The 18,898-nt window shown below is 34.2% G+C and overlaps 1 long non-coding RNA gene across 1 annotated transcript; it reads right to left on the reverse strand.

The window, feature by feature from the left end:
- Nucleotides 1–10,501: 10,501 nt before the first annotated feature.
- LOC120071324 lies at nt 10,502–12,829 on the reverse strand. The gene is made up of 2 exons (XR_005480206.1): nt 12,310–12,829; nt 10,502–12,210 (listed from the first exon to the last, which is right to left on the reverse strand). It is a non-coding gene; the product is annotated as an uncharacterized LOC120071324 (long non-coding RNA).
- Nucleotides 12,830–18,898: the final 6,069 nt, after the last annotated feature.

Below are 18,898 nucleotides of genomic sequence, written 5' to 3' on the forward strand. Positions count from 1 at the left end.
TATCTATATTTAATAGCAATTATTGTGAAGAATGGTTTTTACTATTATTAAATGTGGTCGAGTGTGTACGTGCGAAAGCGCGTTGATGTCCAATGCTTGCAAGGCTAAAATTTGATGTTTTAAAATATATATTTTTTTTAAAAAAGATATTATCTATGTTTTTTCTTAATTAATTAGTCCACTTTATTTTGCGAATAATGAATTATAATCCACCACAAGTCTACAACTAAGTTTTATTTTTATTTTGGAAAGAAAACTACAACTTGGGGTATTTAAATCTCGGATGACTTGGAAAAATCAACTAATTCAATTTAAACTCATATGGCGGTTGGTTAGGTTATAAGTTATAACTGTTCACACGTTACTTTATTTTATTTTATTCTTTTTTAAAGAAAGTTTATGTCCTGTTTCACATCGGAATTGGGATAAGGTTGAGTTTAAATTTTAGAATTTAAAAATAAATAAATAATTTTAATATCGTTGGTTAACAATTTCATTTTTGGTTTTTAATTTTTGAAAAACAAATATATTTGTTATCAAATTGATTTTCTTAAAAAAAAAATTAAAAATTAAAAACACTGTTGAAATTGGAAAAGAATTTTGAAAACGGAGAAAAAGGTGGTGAAGCCCCTTTCTCCTCCAGATCTTGGATTTGATTGTAGGCTGTACAAAACTTTTATATTATATTTTTTACTCGGTTAATAATACTTTTTTTTAATACCTTTTATATGAAATTAAATGCAAAATAATATTATAAATATTTTTTCACATCAAAATTCCATTTGTTTTTTTAACAAGGATATTTTATATAATTTTTAAAACCATTTCAAAATTCAAAGTTTGGTTGGAAAATATATAACATTATTATTATTATTATTATTATTATTATAAAATTTAAAAAAACTACAACTCTCCATGAAATTGTGTGTGTTTTTGTTGTGAAGGATACGTGTGTAATGGAAGAATATATATTTTCTTAAAAAAATGTAATTATTTGAATTACTCTTTAATAGTTTTTAAATATATGATTTTATTATAAGTTTAGAAACACATGAAAATATAAAGACGGTAAGTTCGTCGAATAATGTGATTAAAGTGTTCATTCACGTGTTACTAATTTTTCTTATTCTTGAGAGAGTTCATGACACGTTGTGAGTATCATAGAACAAATAAAATTATCTTAAGTAAATAACCTAAATTCATTAGATTTAGATTAATTGTTTTCATTATTGCATTCCAAACGAACTATTTTCTTGTATTCTTTCGATACGTTGATTTTTGTTATTTTTCTTCATTTGATTTGTGATTAATTGCATATAAAGTATTGATAATGTTTTTATCAATATAGATTAAAGATTGCAAAATAATAATAATAATAAATATATAATTTTATAACTATATATATCATATGAAAAGCTATTGTAAACATAGTTTGATTTCATTTTTATAAAAAAAAAAAAAAAAAAAAGAAGTCGTCAAACTTAATTTGATTTTTTTTATAAACATAATGATAATTAAACATATTTTTTGTTTCATTTTTTTAAAAATAGAAAACAAAAAATAATCACCAAACATGTTTTCTGTTTTTTGTTTTTTAAAAAAACAGAAAACCAAACCTCATTTACTGTTAAGATTGACTATTTCAATTTGATGACCTAGGTGACTCGATCCTAATCCTGAGCCAACTATGAACTCTTGTTTATTTAGAATTACCCTTTAATTTTCATGGGTAAGAGTGACTTAACATCGTCGACTCAATAAGCCTTCCATTTTAGGGATAAGACTAGGTAGATGGCTGGGGACATAGTCCTACAAGATGAATTCACTCGTATCCGACTCTAGGGATAGTAGATAGGTTGTTCTTTTAAGTGCTAACTTCGGCTCTTGAACAATGGGCCCCACCATCTCATTGGTCCGAGAGGGACTCGTTTGGTGGTTGGACCACAAACTAATTGTTCATTAGAGAATCAGTAGGACTTAAGGAGCAAGATGTAATTACAGGGGTAAAATGGTATTTTAACCCAACTATAATCATGAACAACTTGTAAATGATCTACTTACTATTCATGGTTAAATCAAATGGACGAAAATATTTCTAAAGTGGGGAAAGTGCAGTTACTAGGTTTTAGTGGAGTGCCCCAGTAGTTAAAAATATCATTAATTAGGTTAAAGAGTTTAGTCAGTTAATCTCGGATCGTTAGAGCTCATGATCTGTAGGTCCATTAGATCCATCTGCTAGTTCATATTAGACTAAACCTGAAATGTTCAAATTCGGGCTACGGAATTAGAATTAATTATATGCGATATAATTGATGTAATTATATAGTTTAATTGTTGAATTAAACAAAATGGAGAGTTGGAAATTTTTAAATATGATTTAAGTATTATATACATGATTAGGGATTCATGATTAAGATTGATGTTTTAATATTTTAGTATCTGATATTAATTTAATTGAAAATTAATAATTAGAATTAATTTTATTTAAAATTGGTTTTGAAAATTTCTATTTAAATTTAATTATTTGAATTATTTTTATTTAAAATTATTTTTTTTTTATAATTTGATTATTGAAATCATTTTTTTAAAAAGAAAAAATGGTTAGTGGATTTTTCCAAAATTTTTCACTAACGCTAACATCTCAATTCCCATCTTGCATGTTTGATTTGTTATCAACGTGAAATGCAATTTATTTGCATGTGTTTCCTCTATAAATTGAGTGAAAATTGTTGAGAAAACACTTCATGCAAGTTGATAATTTGAAGAAGAAATTTTTCTTTCATATTCATACACCACTCTCAATTCCTTTTAATTTCATCACAAATTGGATCCTACAATCTGTTTTAAGGCCAAAAAATAGCGTAAAAGACTCTAGCGATATCCACGAAGTGTTCGTGATCAGATTTAAGCAAAAGATTGGACCAATTTTAGAGATTTTACAAAGGTTGTATTTCAAATCCTATTTTCTATGAATGAACATGCATGCTTAATCCTAAAAATTGATGTAATTAGAGTGCTTAAGATCTAAATTGTTTTCGCATGCTTGTAGTTTACTCTTACATCAACAAGAGTTGTTGATGAAGTTGGTCCTTCATTAAAAGTTAATGAAGAAGCCAATACTTTAGGTCAGTCTCATCCTTCTCAATCGTTGAGAGTGCCTCGATGCAGTGAGAGGGATATATCACAACCTGACCGTTACTTGTTTTTAACTGAAACTCAGGTTGTCATACCAAATGATAGCATTGAGGATCTATTGTCCTATAGACAGACAACGAATGACGTAAATAAAAACCAATGCGTCAAAGCTATGAACCTTAAAATAGAGTCTATGTACTTCAATTCAGTATGAGAACTTGTAGATTTACCTGAAGGGGTTAAACCTATAAGGTGTAAATGGATCTATAAAAGAAAGAGAGATGTAGTTGAAAAGGTACAGACATTTAAAGTTAGACTTGTAGCAAAGGGTTATACCTAAAGGGAAGGGGGTTGACTATGAGAAAACTTTTTCCCTTGTTGTTATACTTAAGTCTATAAGAATTCTCTTATCTATAGCCACATATTATGACTATGGGATATGACAAATGGATGTTAAGATTGTTTTTCTAAATGGCAATCTTAAAGAATGCATCTTTATATCTCAGCCCAAGGTCAAGAGCAAAAAATTTGCAAGCTGAATTGATCCATTTATGGGTTGAAACAGATATCCAGATCTTAGAACATTAGATTTGATATTGTGATCAAATCATTTGGTCTTGATAAGAAGTTTGATAAACCTTGTGTCTGCAAGAAAATCATCAACGGTAAAGTAGCTTTCTTGATACTTTATGTGGAAAATATCCTACTCATTGGGAATGATGTAGGGTGCTTTACTGATATTAAAAAATGGCTAGCAGTCGAATTTCAAATGAAAGATTTGGGAGAGGCGCAGTATGTTCTTGGGATCTAAATTATTAGAGATCGTCAAAACAAAATGTTGATTCTGTCTCAAACAACTTATATCAATAAAATGTTGACTCAATATTTGATGCAAAACTCTAAGAAGAGTTTATTACCTTTTAGGCACAAGATTCACTTGTCTAAGGAACAATGTAATAAGACACCTCAAGAAATTAAGGATATGAGACGTATTCCTTATGCCTTAGCCATGGACAACTTAATGTATGCTATGCTTTGCACTAGGCTAGACATTTGTTATGCAGTGGGAATAGTCAGTAGTGATAGAATGAACACATGCACAGCGGAAGGAAAAACATATCTAAATTACTCTAATTAAGTTAATTTCAAAGAATAAGCATGCAATTAAAACAAGTATAAAAGGATAGAAGAAATACAACCTTTGTAGACTTGAATCTTCTCGAAAATAGCTCCAATCTTTTTCACGAATGGTTTGTAGACTACCACGAGAGTCTTCGAAACTATTCTCCAACCTCAGAACGGGATGGTGGGATCTGGTGAGTGACTAATTTGGAGAGAAAAAGGTTAAGTATTTGAGAGAAAAAAATATTTATGAGATTATCAAATAATCTCATAAAAATCCACTTTGGCCAAAAGTTTTTTAAAAAATAAAAAACTTTCTTTATAAAGACCATTTCATGCAAACACATGCAACTTTGAGTTTGATGAGAAATTGACACTAAAAAATCCATTAACTCAAAGTGGGATTAGTGAGGCAAGTGTCTTCAATTGAAGACAACACTTAGCAATGCAAAAGTTGGCACTTCCCACTCACAATTGTTGGATCTTTCCACTAACTTGGTCGATCAAAGTTTGACTCTCAAAGTCCAAAGTCAACAAATTTAACTTTTTGACTTTTAAAGTCAAAAGTCAACATTTTGACTTTCATTGCATTTTTTATATAGTCAACAATTAGGACTTTTAATGCAATTTTGACCAATAATTATTATTAAATAATTAATTAAACAATTTAATTAATTTAATTTAATATTAAATCCAACACTAATCCCAATTAATATGAATCTCATATTTTCTCTCTCTTTATGTTTAATTCATAATTAAATATTAGGTTAAATATATCATATATATTCAATGCTTTGCTCAAAAAACCAATTTTGAATACTTCAAATTCGTTTGTCACATTGTTCTAAGGTTTAGTCCGATATGAGCTAGTAGGGGAACCTCATGGACCTACAGATCATGGCCTCCAACGATCCGAGATTAACCGGCCAGACTTTTTAACCTAATTAACCACAATTCGTTAGCTACCGGGTTACTCCACTAAAACCCAGTAGTTGCACTCCCCTCACTGTAGATATATTATATCCACTCGATATAAGTATGATTAGTAATTCAACCTTTCATAGGTTGTTCACAATAACGGCTGGGTCAAAAGTTGTTTTACCTCTGAGATTAGATCTTACTCCTTAAGTCCTACTGATTCTTTAATAAATAATTGGTTTTTGATCCAATCAATAAACTGAGTCCCTCTTTGGCCAATAAGAGGATGGGGCTCCTTGTTCAAGACCTAGAGTTAGCACTTGAGGGAACAATCTCTCTACTATCCTTAAAAACGGGTAGGAGTGAGTTCTATTTTGCACCATATGTCCCCAGCTATCTACCTAGTCTTACTCTTAATATGGGAGGCTTATTGGGCTGGTGCTGTTGAGCCAACTCTCACATATGCAAATCTAAGGATAATCCTAAATAAATAGGAGTTCATAGTCAACTGAAGATTAAGGTCAAGTTACCTAGGTCATCGCTTTGAAATAGTCAATCTTAAACAGTAAACAATGTTATAAAATACGAGTGACTTATTTCTTGGTCTGATCTTATACAAATCATTGCATAGGACGTCTTTGTTCCACATGTCAATACATGAACGAATCAGGATCACTTCGTTTGTAGCACTTTACAACAAATTGTAACAACTATAGAATGGGCCGCAATTGATAATGTTCACCCTTATTTAGGAAATCCACGTCAAGATCAGTGTTCATCCTTAACGGGGGAGCTGTAGTATGGCGTAGCATCAAGTAAGGATGCATTAGAGACTCCACTATGGAGGCCAAATATGTAGCTGCTTGTGAAGTAGCAAAGGAAGTAGTTTGGCTCAGGAAGTTTCTAAGTGATTTGGATGTCGTTCCAAACATAAACTTACCTATCACCTTATACTGTGACAATAGTGAGGCAATTGCCAACTCTAAAAAGCCTCGCAGCCATAAACGAGGTAAACATATTGAGAGGAAGTATCACCTGATATAAGAGATTGTGTAACGAGGAGATGTGATCATCACAAAGATTGCTTTGGAGTACAATATCACTGATCCTTTTACGAATGCTCTCTCGACTAAAATGTTCAAGGGTCATCTAAAAGGTCTAGGTCTACGAGACATGTACATTATATAATATATGGCAAGTGGGAGATATGTAATGGGTATATAGATATCCTAGTTTATTGTATTTATTTACCATTCCTGTTGTTTTGGCTTAATGTAATATGTGCATCCCACTAACTAGAGTTTTAGTTCAAGTGGGAGTTTGTTGAGTTTTGTGCTCTAAAACTTGTAGATAGTAAATGTAAATAATTTACTGTCATCAATAAAAAAGTTATCGAACTGATTTCAATAAGTGTTATTGATTGTATTGTATTTGTTTTGTCTTAATAACCTTAAATCCAATAAATTAACATCCTAGGCTGTCTTATGAGTCTTGAACTGTATGTGGAGACATACAAGGATCAATGTTCAAGATATAGCCTAAAGGGTATATAGAATAGAGATAAAGTTGGGTACCTTATCCTAGTGACACTATAGATACAACCCACTTTGTATTTGATACAAATGCAATGAACCAATATGTTCGTGTAGGTGACAGACGTGTGGAGGTATTCTATGTAATGAGTTTGCATAAGACTAGATCCCAAAATAGTAACCACTAGATGTAACTCTGTTGACTAGTTAGATTTCTATTTCAATGGGATGACCTAGGCAACTTAATCTTATTTTTGAGTCTATTATGAACTCCTGTTCATGAAGGATTGTCTTTTTATTTCTATAGGTGAGACTGACCAGTTCACTAACTCAATATGTCTACCATTTTGGGGATAAGGCTGAGTGGGGAGCTACAAACATAATAATACAAGATGGATTTTACTCCTTCTTGAAAATAGGGTAAATAAATGAATGTTCCTTTAAGTGGTATCTCTAGAACTTGAACAAAGGGCCCTATCCTTTCAATGGCCTGAGAGAGGATTCCGTTTATTGGTTGGACCATAAAGAGGTTGTTCATTAGAGGAACACTGATACTTAAGTATAAAGAAGTAATCTAGGGGTAAAACGAAAATTTTGACCTAGTTGTGTTACGAACACTCGCAAAGGACTAACTTGCTGTTATTGATCTATATCCATGAACACAGAAATATATTTGCAATGAGAAGAATGCAACTGTAAGTCTTTAATGGAGTATACCCACAGTTAATGAATATTGATTAATGAGGTTAATGAATTTAGCAAATTAATCTCACATCGTTGAAGCTTCTAATCTGTAGGTCTGTGAGGTTTCTTTCCTAGCTTGTAAAAGGAATTGAGATATTTATATCTTGAATAGAGTTTGAAATGTTCTAATTCACTAAGGGAAATAGTATAATATATAATGATACATTATAATATAAAGTTTATATTTTAATTAAAATATATAATATAAATTTAATTTTGGATATGATTCAATATTAATTTATGAGAGAATTAAATATTTGAAAGAGTTCAAATATTAAATTAATATGAATTAGTTCACATTAAAACTATAGGTTAAAATTAATGCGTATCTGATGCACATTAAAACTATAGGTTATAAGAGAAATACAAATGATTCAAATGTAGACCAAATTAAATATTTGATTTTAATGTAGTAAATAATTAATTGGAGAATTTAGAATTATTAATTTAATTTAATGAAGATTTATTTAATTAACTTAATTGAATGAAAACGGTAGGTTATGTTAGAGATGTTTTCTTTAAATATGATTTAAATGAAATTATTAATTAAATTAGATTTAATTAATCAATCAATTAATTATTTATTTGATTTTTAAATTAAACTCAAATTTTAACTCCCACATAGGGAGTTATCGGAAATGTGGGATTGTTCCCACGTTTCTCTCTTTCCATTTATTAAGAACCTGCAAAAAATTGAAGAATAGGTAGTGATTGATTCTCTTTTACAATTCTCTTTTACAGAACTGTTTCGTGCTCTCCAAAAACTCTCCGATTTTTCTTTCCAATTAGAAATTGGTTCCTATAAAAACCAATACCAAAGTTATTAAAGAACAGGGAGGTCTCCAAATGGGTGGTATTCGTGAAATCCATCCCAAAGGATTTGGAGTTTTCCATTCAAGTCATCAATGAGAGTAAGGATTATTTCCTTTTCTCTATAGGATTGTCTTTTAAAACATAACCTAGAATTTTACAGTAGATTTAATTTTTCTCTATGATATTTTATTGATTCTAATGTATGGGTATTTCAAAATTTCAAAATTAATTTTGAGTAAGGTCGTGATAATTCTACTATGCTTGGATTTTTATCCCTACAATCACGCCCCCTCCAGAGAAAGGCTCTCAAAATCCGATCCACCTTATGAGTAAAACCAGCAGGAAACACAAAATCGCTAGCCCAGAACACCTAAAAACTTTACAACACAGAACGAACCAATTGCAAACGATTGACAAAAGAAAGGGAAAGCACAACCCAACTCCTCACCCTAGCAGTAATCCTCTGAATTAGAGGGGAAAAATCCAACGCCCTTAAGTGACCAGATAAGGGGAGGCCAAGGTACCGAACAGGTAAAGTACCCAGAACAAACCTAATACTATTATCCAACTCCAATGCCTCCTTTAGGAAACACTAGCAGTAAATATAGAGCTCTTACCAGCATTAACAAGAAGCCCCGATAATGTCTCAAATGGGCCCAACACCCTGTGGAAAAAAGCCGACAAACCCTTATCAACCGCATAAAAGATCATTAAGTCATCAACAAAGATAGGTGGGTCAAGCATACTCTCTCATAACGATGATGGAATCGGAAACTACAACGATGATGGAATCAGAAACTCTCAGAAGGATTATTCAATAAGCGTGAGAGATCCCCCTACTGCAACCTTTTTTTCTACCAGGGAAAAAACTCTCTAGAGACCCATTAACTATCACATAAAAAATAGGGGAAGTAACATATGTGTGAACCCAACTAACAAACATAAAGGGGGAGTGCCAATGGCAAGCAGAACCCTAAATAAGAAATCTTAATACACCGAATCATACGCCTTTTTTAGATCCAACTTGAGAACACACGTAGGCTTACCTTTATTTAATTGATATCCTCTCACAAACTCCTAGCATAATAAAATATTATCAGTGGTACAATGACTAGGAATAAAAGCAGACTGATTCCCAATAATCAAATGAGGAAACCACACCTTGAGCCTATCTGCTAGTAATTTCAAAATACATTTATACACCACATTACAACACGAAATAGGGTGATAATCCTCCATCCTCTCAGCACCTAAGTGTTTGGGAATAAGTGTGAGAGCAGTAGCATTCACTCCATAGGTAAATAGCAAGTATAAAAAAATGACTAATCGTAGCACATAAATCATCATCCACCACACTACAAGAAGACTTAAAGAAGCTCACTAAAAAACCATTCGGCCTAGAAGCCTTACCATTCTTCATAGAGAAAAGGACATTCTGAATCTCATCCGTAGAAATAGGCAGACACAAATCACTCACACAGGCATTAGGCCACTAGAACTGAACAATATTAGCAATTTGCGCAATAAGATCTCTATATCCCAACCTCTAAATCCCCAAACTACTATGAAAAAAATTCACAACCACTTTAGCAACCCGATCATGCTCAGAATTATGAATACCTTCAGAATCCACCACAAAAAAAGGCCATTCCTAATATAATGAGACCTAACACATCGATAACAATACGTAGTGTTCTAATCCCCTAAATCAAGCCATCGAACTTGAGACTTCTTCCTAAGAGAGACCTCCTCCGGTCTAGCCACCATCCAAAAGGCCTCAATATCCTAAGCCACCTCACTAAATAAAACATCATTACAGGATCTTTCTCTAACTCCCCTTGATCTCTCTCCATCCTCTCCCTAGCAACATGAACATCACTACTCAGAGCTAAAATATGTCTACCAAACAAAACGACGCATAACATGCTTTAAGGCCTTTAAGTTTCACATCAAACTCACCAAAGGAGAGACCCCACCGTGTCTCACCCATAGTAACGAAAAAGCATCAAGGAAACCATCAACCTCATCCCAATGATTAAAAAAAAAAAAAAAACAAAAAACAGGAACAAGGTGCCTGCTAACATCACTTGTAGAAATAAGAAAGAGACTATGATCATAAACCCCCCATGGCAACACATGGACCCTAGAGTGGGGCCTAGCCACGACCCAAGCTTCATTGACCATAAATCTATCCAGACGACGAAGCAAACCAGAACCTTGAACTTTGCTGGTCCACATAAACCAATTACCCTGTGCATTAAGTTCCAAAAAATCAACCTCTATAATTGTTGGATCAAACTTCTCCATCTCCATACAATTAGGACTACCCCCAAACACATAAAAAAGATTACAAATAGCATTAAAGTCTTCGATAACAACACCCATTTGTTGCCAACTTGAACAAATATTAGAATATGCCACTCAACCACAAGATTAGAAGCATAAACACAAACAATATCCACACGGTTACCAGAAACAACATCAACCAGAGTCCGAATAATCAACTGATCCTCCATCACCACAGGGTAAAAATAAAATAGAGATGCCTTCCACATTACCTAAATACACTGACGTTTATCCCTAGTCGCCATATCTAAAGCCATAGGTTTACCCACTTCACTGGCAAGAATAGCCAAACCCCTATGAGTCCACAACTCCAACGGAACACGAGATAGTTTAATCCAAACTGGCATAGAATCAAACACAAAAGTCTTAGGAAAAATATCGGGCATCTACTTACGCAACAAAATAGGCTACCCCAATATGCGAAGGCTTATAGCTAGAACCCAGTCTCTAGACTTCTCCTTAAGAAACTGAAACAGTATCAACCCATTCTCCAAAAGCGTAATAGTAGGCAACTCAACCCTACCCTAACTTTTAGAACTAAGGCGAGAATTAACAGTATAAGGTAACATGGCATCAAAAAACTTTCCAACAAGAGAGCGCTCCCACATATCAACACCATCCTCCAAAACCTCTAACGACGGTTTGACAAGAATGCTCGCCCTCAACCACCATAGGAATGAACTCAAGATCCACATTCTTCTTCAACTAAGAACCAAAAAGAGAAGCCCAATACCTGCCCTCCTTAGAACCCATACAATGAGCACCCGACCAGAGCCACTCTCCTTCAGACCGCTCGTTACAGCTGAACCAGACCGCGAGACTGGCGTATTGGGGAGCCTAGAACCACAAAATCGACCCAACCCGATTCTTTTGACCATAAACCGGATCCTCACTACCCAATCCAAGCTGTAAACAAGAAGAAAATAACCTAGACCCAGAACCACTACTCCTCAAACTGGATCTGAACTCAGATGAACCGACTGTCAAACCAAACAAAGAACCAGACCTAACCCTCTCTTCGACCAGACCTGACTTAAACCCAGAGGAGACCCGCCCAGAACCAACATGAAGAACCGAACCCTCGACAGGGTCAACCCAATCGAATCCTACCCGGAAGAGTGGACAAAACTGGACTACCCTCAACCTCGACACCATCCACCACACTTTGGACCCTAGACTCACGAAGCCCACAAGAATTAAAAACAGACCCAGACCCCTTAACATCTGCTTGTCTGAGGCCCACAACACCTTCCACAGAAAGAGGCCTAACAAGAAGACCCATATCAGATGGCCCAACTCGCGGCCCACACCCCTTAATACTCACTACACCCACTTCAGTCTGCTTAGGGCCTACAACACCCTCCACAGAATGAGGCCCATCAAGAAGCCACCCAACAGACGGCCCTCCAGTGCCATGAACCAACCCACTCCAGTCTTGACTAAACCGCAACAGCCAGTTCTAGGATTCGCAACCCAGGCTTCTTATTCCTTCGTTCCGCTGCCACCGGTGGACAACCTCCGACCTTGCCACCGCACGCTCCCGAACACCATACTCACCCTCTCCAATCTCAGATACATGCCTACACTCTGGCAACTTCTCCTGATTCAAGACAAGGCTACCCGATTGGCTCCCATGCACCCTACTTTTGGCCCAAAGTGGAGATCTCCTTTTTTCCATAGAGAAAGTGTTAGAACATACCTCACAGTAGATGCTCGCCTCCGGAAACAGGCCAGATCTCCTAGACACCGAAGACCCACAGATCGACGAATGCTCGAATTCAACAGACAATGGTGAAAAAACACAAATAAAAGCGTGACAAGGGATAACCTACAAACCCAGATCTGAAACGCGAGACAGGAACACTAATTCCACCCAGAAACGAAGCAAATGAACATCCCTGACAATAGAAGAAAAAACCAAACGACACCCAAAACCCTAGGCCAACGATCGAGATCGCTTGCGCAACCTTCACTGGGCGCCCTCGCTTTGGATAACACGAATGCAGACTGCACGAAGAGAGAGAACAGAAAAGAGCGTGGCGCTCACCTTCCTAACCAGATTAGAACTTGTTTTAATTAAGCTAGCAAAAAGTTTACCGATTTGTTAAATTAGAACCATATTTATGAAAAAAATCTCATGTTTCATAAACACTATTCCCCTCTAAGGTTGCTTTACCAATCTATATATTGGTTATTCATGTTTTAATTAAAAAAATGATTTGAGTTTGTAATATAATATACTGTATTTCTAAACATTTTTATCCTTTTTATAAGAGTAATTATAACGTTTTAAAGGACAAATTTGTTGGAAATATTTTTAAATATAATAAAATGTTACTGTCTACTGACACTCTATTAGTGTCAGTGATAAATATTGATAAAATGTCTATTAGACAATGATATTTTGCTATATTTGTAAATAAATTGGCCCATTTTCCTATACTTGAAAACAACAATTTTTATAATATAATTCTCCATTTTAAAATTCAAAATTCAAAATTCAAAATCTAAATACATTAAAAATATAAAAATGTTGTTTTTGAATTTGCAGTGTGTAGATCACAGAATTCATAAACAAATTTTGAAAAATAGAAACTAGATTATCCGCCAAACTTATTTTATTTGAATTATCCTTGAATCTGAAAATATGAAAGAGAATTTAGATTCCAAACATTGCCTTATCTAACCTTTCTTTTAGTTTGTTTATTTGAAGAAGATTCTAATTTGGATTTCTCCCTTAAATTATCCTTAATAGCCAAAATGAAACCTAAATATAAGATTTCAGACCAGACCTTTTTGGCAAGGAAATTTGTCTGACAAAATTATAAGGCAGTTCAATCATTCTTAGTTTCGTTTATCAAAATATACTTTAATTGGGATAGCTACATAAATAGCCTTCATAATATAAGATTGTTTTTATCATTATTATTATTATTTACAAAATTGTCTATTAGTTATACTTTTTATCACAAAAATCTTAGCACAATTGCAATAAATTCTCACATCTAATTTCACATATAAAATAAATATTTAAATAATGCATGAAAATTAGATTTGTGTATATATATAATGTCAAATGCAACTAAGAAGTAAACTAAGTGACAGAGAATGATGAAAAATGGTAAAAAAAATCCATAAAAATAGGAACAAATATACTTAGGGGGTGCTTGGGACATTCACATAAGTTGATTGGAATTGTATTCTCAAACCAACTTAGTATTTTACTCTCCAATTTCACAAGTCGATGTTAAATAACTCATCTACACTAGCTTCAACAATTCCTAGTGGTACGATTAGTTACTAAATATTTTATGAATTCGGCCTTTCTTTAACATGTTTTTCAGGTAAAGGAAAAGAACGTACCAGGCTTCATTCAGATCTCCTCGTCATGTGCCTAGTACGTTCTTTGCCTTTACTTGAAAAACATGTTAAAGAAAGGCCGAATTCATAAAATATTCAGTAACTAACCGTACCACTGGGGGCAGGCTATGCTATCACATACAATCATGAGTTTGAATATCATTTCAGCTAGTGGGACCTAAAAGTTAGCCAAATCCAGTCAAAATTGTGTCATGTGCCACTTTAAGGCATTTTCTTGTCATCTGCCTTTCTAAGACATTTTTCATGTCATGTACCATTCCACGGAGCTATGCGTATCATGTGCCTTTCTCAGGAAAATCGTGTCATGTGCCTTTCTAGGCAAGTGTGTGTCATGTGCCTTTTTAGGCCAGTATGTCATGTGCCTGGATGGAAAGTTGTGTCATATGTCTTTTTAGGCGAGTCGTGTAATAGTTTTTCATATTTAAGATTTCATATAGTTTGCACATACAGGTCATACATAAATTCACATAATATTATAATTTATACTAATGAAAATTCGTGTAATATTTTTACACTCTTAGTTGCTTTAAATATTTCCACACACTTTTCCCAAAGATTCATATGGTATGATTTTACCTTGACTGGTCAAATGGAGAAAAACACTTTTTTGAGTTAAAGAACTTTTATAGCAAAAAGATGCACATTAAGTTCAAAGATATATTCGATTAATATTAGTAATCTACTACAGTAGATGGATCTAGTCACGCCTTACACTAGAAAAAATAGCCATAAACAGACATAATGAAAATAAATATAATAAAAAAACTATTAAAGATAAGAGTTTAGAGAAATCTAAATATGCAACATCTACAAAATGCTACAGTTTTGAATTTCGGTCAAGAGATCGTTCGATGATCTCCATGAGTCTTCTTGAATATTCTTTTCTCTAGGAAATTATCTTCTAGGCTTCTCATTCTTGTCTTTTCTACTCTGTCCCTTTTGAAGAGAGCTTAGGTCCTTTTATAGAGAAAATATGGGATGCACTTGGTGACCAATTACGCTTCTACAAATTGATATTGCATATTTTAACAAACTGATGTGACAGTTCTTCGGAATAATATTGGTTCAACGGATGAAGACATCTTTGCTTCTGTAGCATAATAGTTTGGTGTATTATAAATTTTCTTTCTCTTTTCGAGAATTGAACGACATTGGAAAAGGGTTACATCAAAATGGCGCCGTTGTCGAGGAGGCAAGCCAATTAATCTCTTTTAGTTAAATTTGACTTGTAAACTTTAAAAACCCAAAAATATTTTTCTTTTCTTGTGTCCACTTTTTTATCATGGCATATGATTTGAATATCTACTATGTGCTTCAAGTGAAGCAAGTGACTCGACGTAGTGAATAAATGGTAAGAGAATTTAATGAACTTAGAAATCAAATATATGAACTAACCTCTCTTGTTCAAGTTTTGGCTACTAGGCAATTGCAGGAGCTTGAGACATGCCAAACATGTTTGTTTCAAGGTCATCCATCCAAAGCTTGTCCTCAGCTTTTGCGTGGTCCTGAGCGTGATTATTATTCCCCTTGGGAGATGCCTAGCCCAAGCTTGACGTCGATGTGTGCTTCTTCTACCAATTCAAGTATGTCTTTATAAGATTTGGTTAGGGAAATTTCTAATAGCTCTTGTGAGTTTGTGCAGGAACCCTCCTTTAGTCAACAGGAATTCTCAAGTTTCCAACAAGATAACTTCTATTTCGGATCTTAAGTTAGAACTGAATTTCAGAATCTGAGTAACCTCGTTGCTAAGATTATTGAATCATTTGGTGTTGGGTTTTATGTCCTAAAACGCGTGGTTTGTAAACAATAAAACTTATTCTGAAAATTCAATAAGTTGTTATTGAATATATGAATTGTTTATTTCTTTTAAAAAATAAATCCAATAAACTAAAAGATCTATGACTATTGCATGAGTACTTAACTTTATGTAGAGACATAAAAGTAGATCAGGTTCGAGTAAATAGTCAAAATGATCTATAGTATATGAATAAGGTTGGGTGCCATATTCTAGTAACAATTTTGGATGCAGCCCACTTAGTAGTTATTACAAGGAGTTGTAAAGTGCTATAGACGATGTGATCCTAATTCGTACATGCTATGACATGAGGAGTGGGGGCGTCCTATGCAATGAGGTGCTCTTCATCCAACTATCTTCTTTGCATGATGGTCTTGCAATAAATAGGGAAGATTGGATTTAGAATCGAGCATGTAATCTGAAGCACTTGAGAGATTTTTGATGAAAAACTTGAAAGTGAAGAAGGTGTTCTTCCAAGGTGCTGCAGTGTGCTTCTTCTCGAAATTTCCTTTATTCAAGCTTATTTTGAGTCCTACATTTCAGTCTAAGGCTCCAAGAGAACAGTAGGGAAGACCTTGAGGTGGTTCGTAAGAAGATTTGGAGAAGATTTGCAGCTAAATTTGAGTTTCAAGAGGTTCTACACAGTATGTCTTGAAATCCTCTTATTATTGTATGAGCATGCTTTATTTATAGCCAAAATTAATGAATTAGAATACTTATTGTTCCTTGTTGCTTCCACTGCATGTTGATATAATCCTACAATTGGGAGACTTGAAGAGTCTTGGATGGAACCATCTCTTGATCATACTGAACTGAGCAGTGAAATGACTAGCATCGATCATCAAGTTGAACGGCTAATTCCTTAAGCTTTTGACCAAGGTAAGACTTTGGATTCTATAATGTGTGAACTTGTAAATGGTTTTTCTCAGCGTGAGTAGGAGTCTATTGAGTCTTACCTGGAGACTCAAGCCCTCGTGCCAGTTGAGGTCCATTCTATCCTTCAGCTTATACATTCCATGCTGACATTGGAGAATCATTTAGAGCTTCCCATCGTCCATGGCACCGAGGCCGATCTTATTGAGAAATTCCCTTGGATCAATGATCATGATGATGTTTATTCTCACCCATGTTCAGAACAGATCAGTGAGGTTAAGTATGAGCTCGTGCTTGATTTCGAGGAGCTTCAAGTATAAGAGTTAGAGGCTGCTCGTGCTTGATTTCGAGGAGCTTCAAGTATAAGAGTTAGAGGCTACCAAGCCTCATCTTGTTCTTTCCCTTAGCTCCCCCTTTAATTTTGAACACTGCTCATCTTTACCTCACAAGTCTAGGTCTTTATTTACTGTAGAGTTAGACGAGTCTACATTTACTTTTCCAAAAGTGAAAAAAATTAAAAAAATACTTATGTCGCTGGAGCCCTTGAATGATTCAATAGCTCGCTCTCATTAAGCAGCTTTGTGGATTCAAGGAAGAAAAGGCCCGAGAAATATGAGAATCTTTTCGTACCTTGAGATGAAAACAACGTCAAACAACCAACGTTAAAAATTTGCACTTCCTGGTGGCAGCCAGTGAACAATTTACTTGCTTTCTTTTATTGCTTTCGTAGCTTAGTTTTTATTTTTATTTTGTATGTTCCTCTTTTTTTCCCTAAAGAAGAAAGAAGAATCAAATGAAGTTATGCTCTTACCCATCACCCCATGCGCAATGACATTATCAGAGTGTTTTCTGTTCCCTTGTTTTACTTATCATAGAGCTTTATTTAGGGATACATTAGGGACAATATATTGTTTTAAGTTGGGAGTGAGGTACTCGTTGGGTAGTGTTTATTTATTAGCTTGGGGTCCTTTGAGTGCTGTGCTCGGACAATGTTTAGTGTTGAAATGTTTGTTTGCTCTGTTTCTTTGGTTGTTATGATGATAGTTTTTTACGCACTCTTGCTGTGATAAATTTTGCATGAAATAATGTTAGGAGAATAATTATAAAAAAAATTTCTTGTCTCTCATGCATCTTTAAGTCATTACTCCTTCAAATTAAAGTCTTCCTTGCTTAGAATTGGGTTATCTCGTTTTTATTTTTATTATCACCAGGTCCATCTTTGACTTAAGAGTAACCCTACTTGTTTTAGAGCAAAACTAGACAAAGTGGATAAAAAAAGGCCTAATGTGAGTAAAGAAAAAAAAAGTAAGTTAGCTTGAAAAAAAAAAGAGTATAAAAAAACATGAGGCAATTGCTATCTTCCCTACAAAAAGAAAAAAAAGATGTATAGTGTGTGTGTGTGCATGGGTAGAGGTGAAAATAGCTACCTTCGCCGTGTCTATTTAGGATCCCGCGAGAAAAAATTTGATCGGTTCCCGACGATTGAATGTGAAAGCTAGCCCTCTATGTAAAATAAATGCCTTCTATGTTTTGGGTGTGTTGTGTGTGAATTTAGGCACTCCCCCTTTTTTTCCAAGTTTGGTATGTCCAAGGTCGATAACTAAGTCAGAGTAGGGGGAAAATGGATTTAGGGTCTTATAAAATCTTTCTGCCTTTTTCAAGCTTAACTAACAAGACTCTAGTCTCACTCATGCATGAATAGATTTAGAACCATTATTAAAAATGAGCTTCATTGATTGATTGTAATCGAATTTCGTTCTTGATTGCAAATTTCATTCTAATTGACTGTTTAGACTAGAGTAACAACTTTTGCAGCTTGAGCAAACATGTTTTTGAATGAATGAATATATTTGTTGGAATATATGCTTCTACCTTGCTGGGGATGAGCAAAAATTAAGTTGGGGGTATTTGATAGCTCTCAAAAAGAGCTATAATTCCTAGCTTAATTTAAGCTTGTTAATGGATTTCACATGTTAATTATCCTATTTTGTAGGTACCAAGTAACCAAGAGGTAGATTTGACCAATTGATGAGAAATGGAGTTAATTTGAAACAATTTGGAGGTAATTTGAGCATTCGAACTTCAAAAAAGAGAATTGACCAAAATTCCCCTGATTGTAGCATCGCAACCCCCGCTCGATGCTCTAACGTAATGCTGGAAGGCAGTAGGCTTGTATATAGGGTAGCGTCGCAATGCTACCCTTAACATTGCAATGCTGCGAAGATTAATAGAACAGAAA

Source organism: Benincasa hispida, chromosome 1 (assembly GCF_009727055.1).
Source record: "Benincasa hispida cultivar B227 chromosome 1, ASM972705v1, whole genome shotgun sequence".
In the NCBI taxonomy this organism is placed as follows: domain Eukaryota; kingdom Viridiplantae; phylum Streptophyta; class Magnoliopsida; order Cucurbitales; family Cucurbitaceae; genus Benincasa; species Benincasa hispida.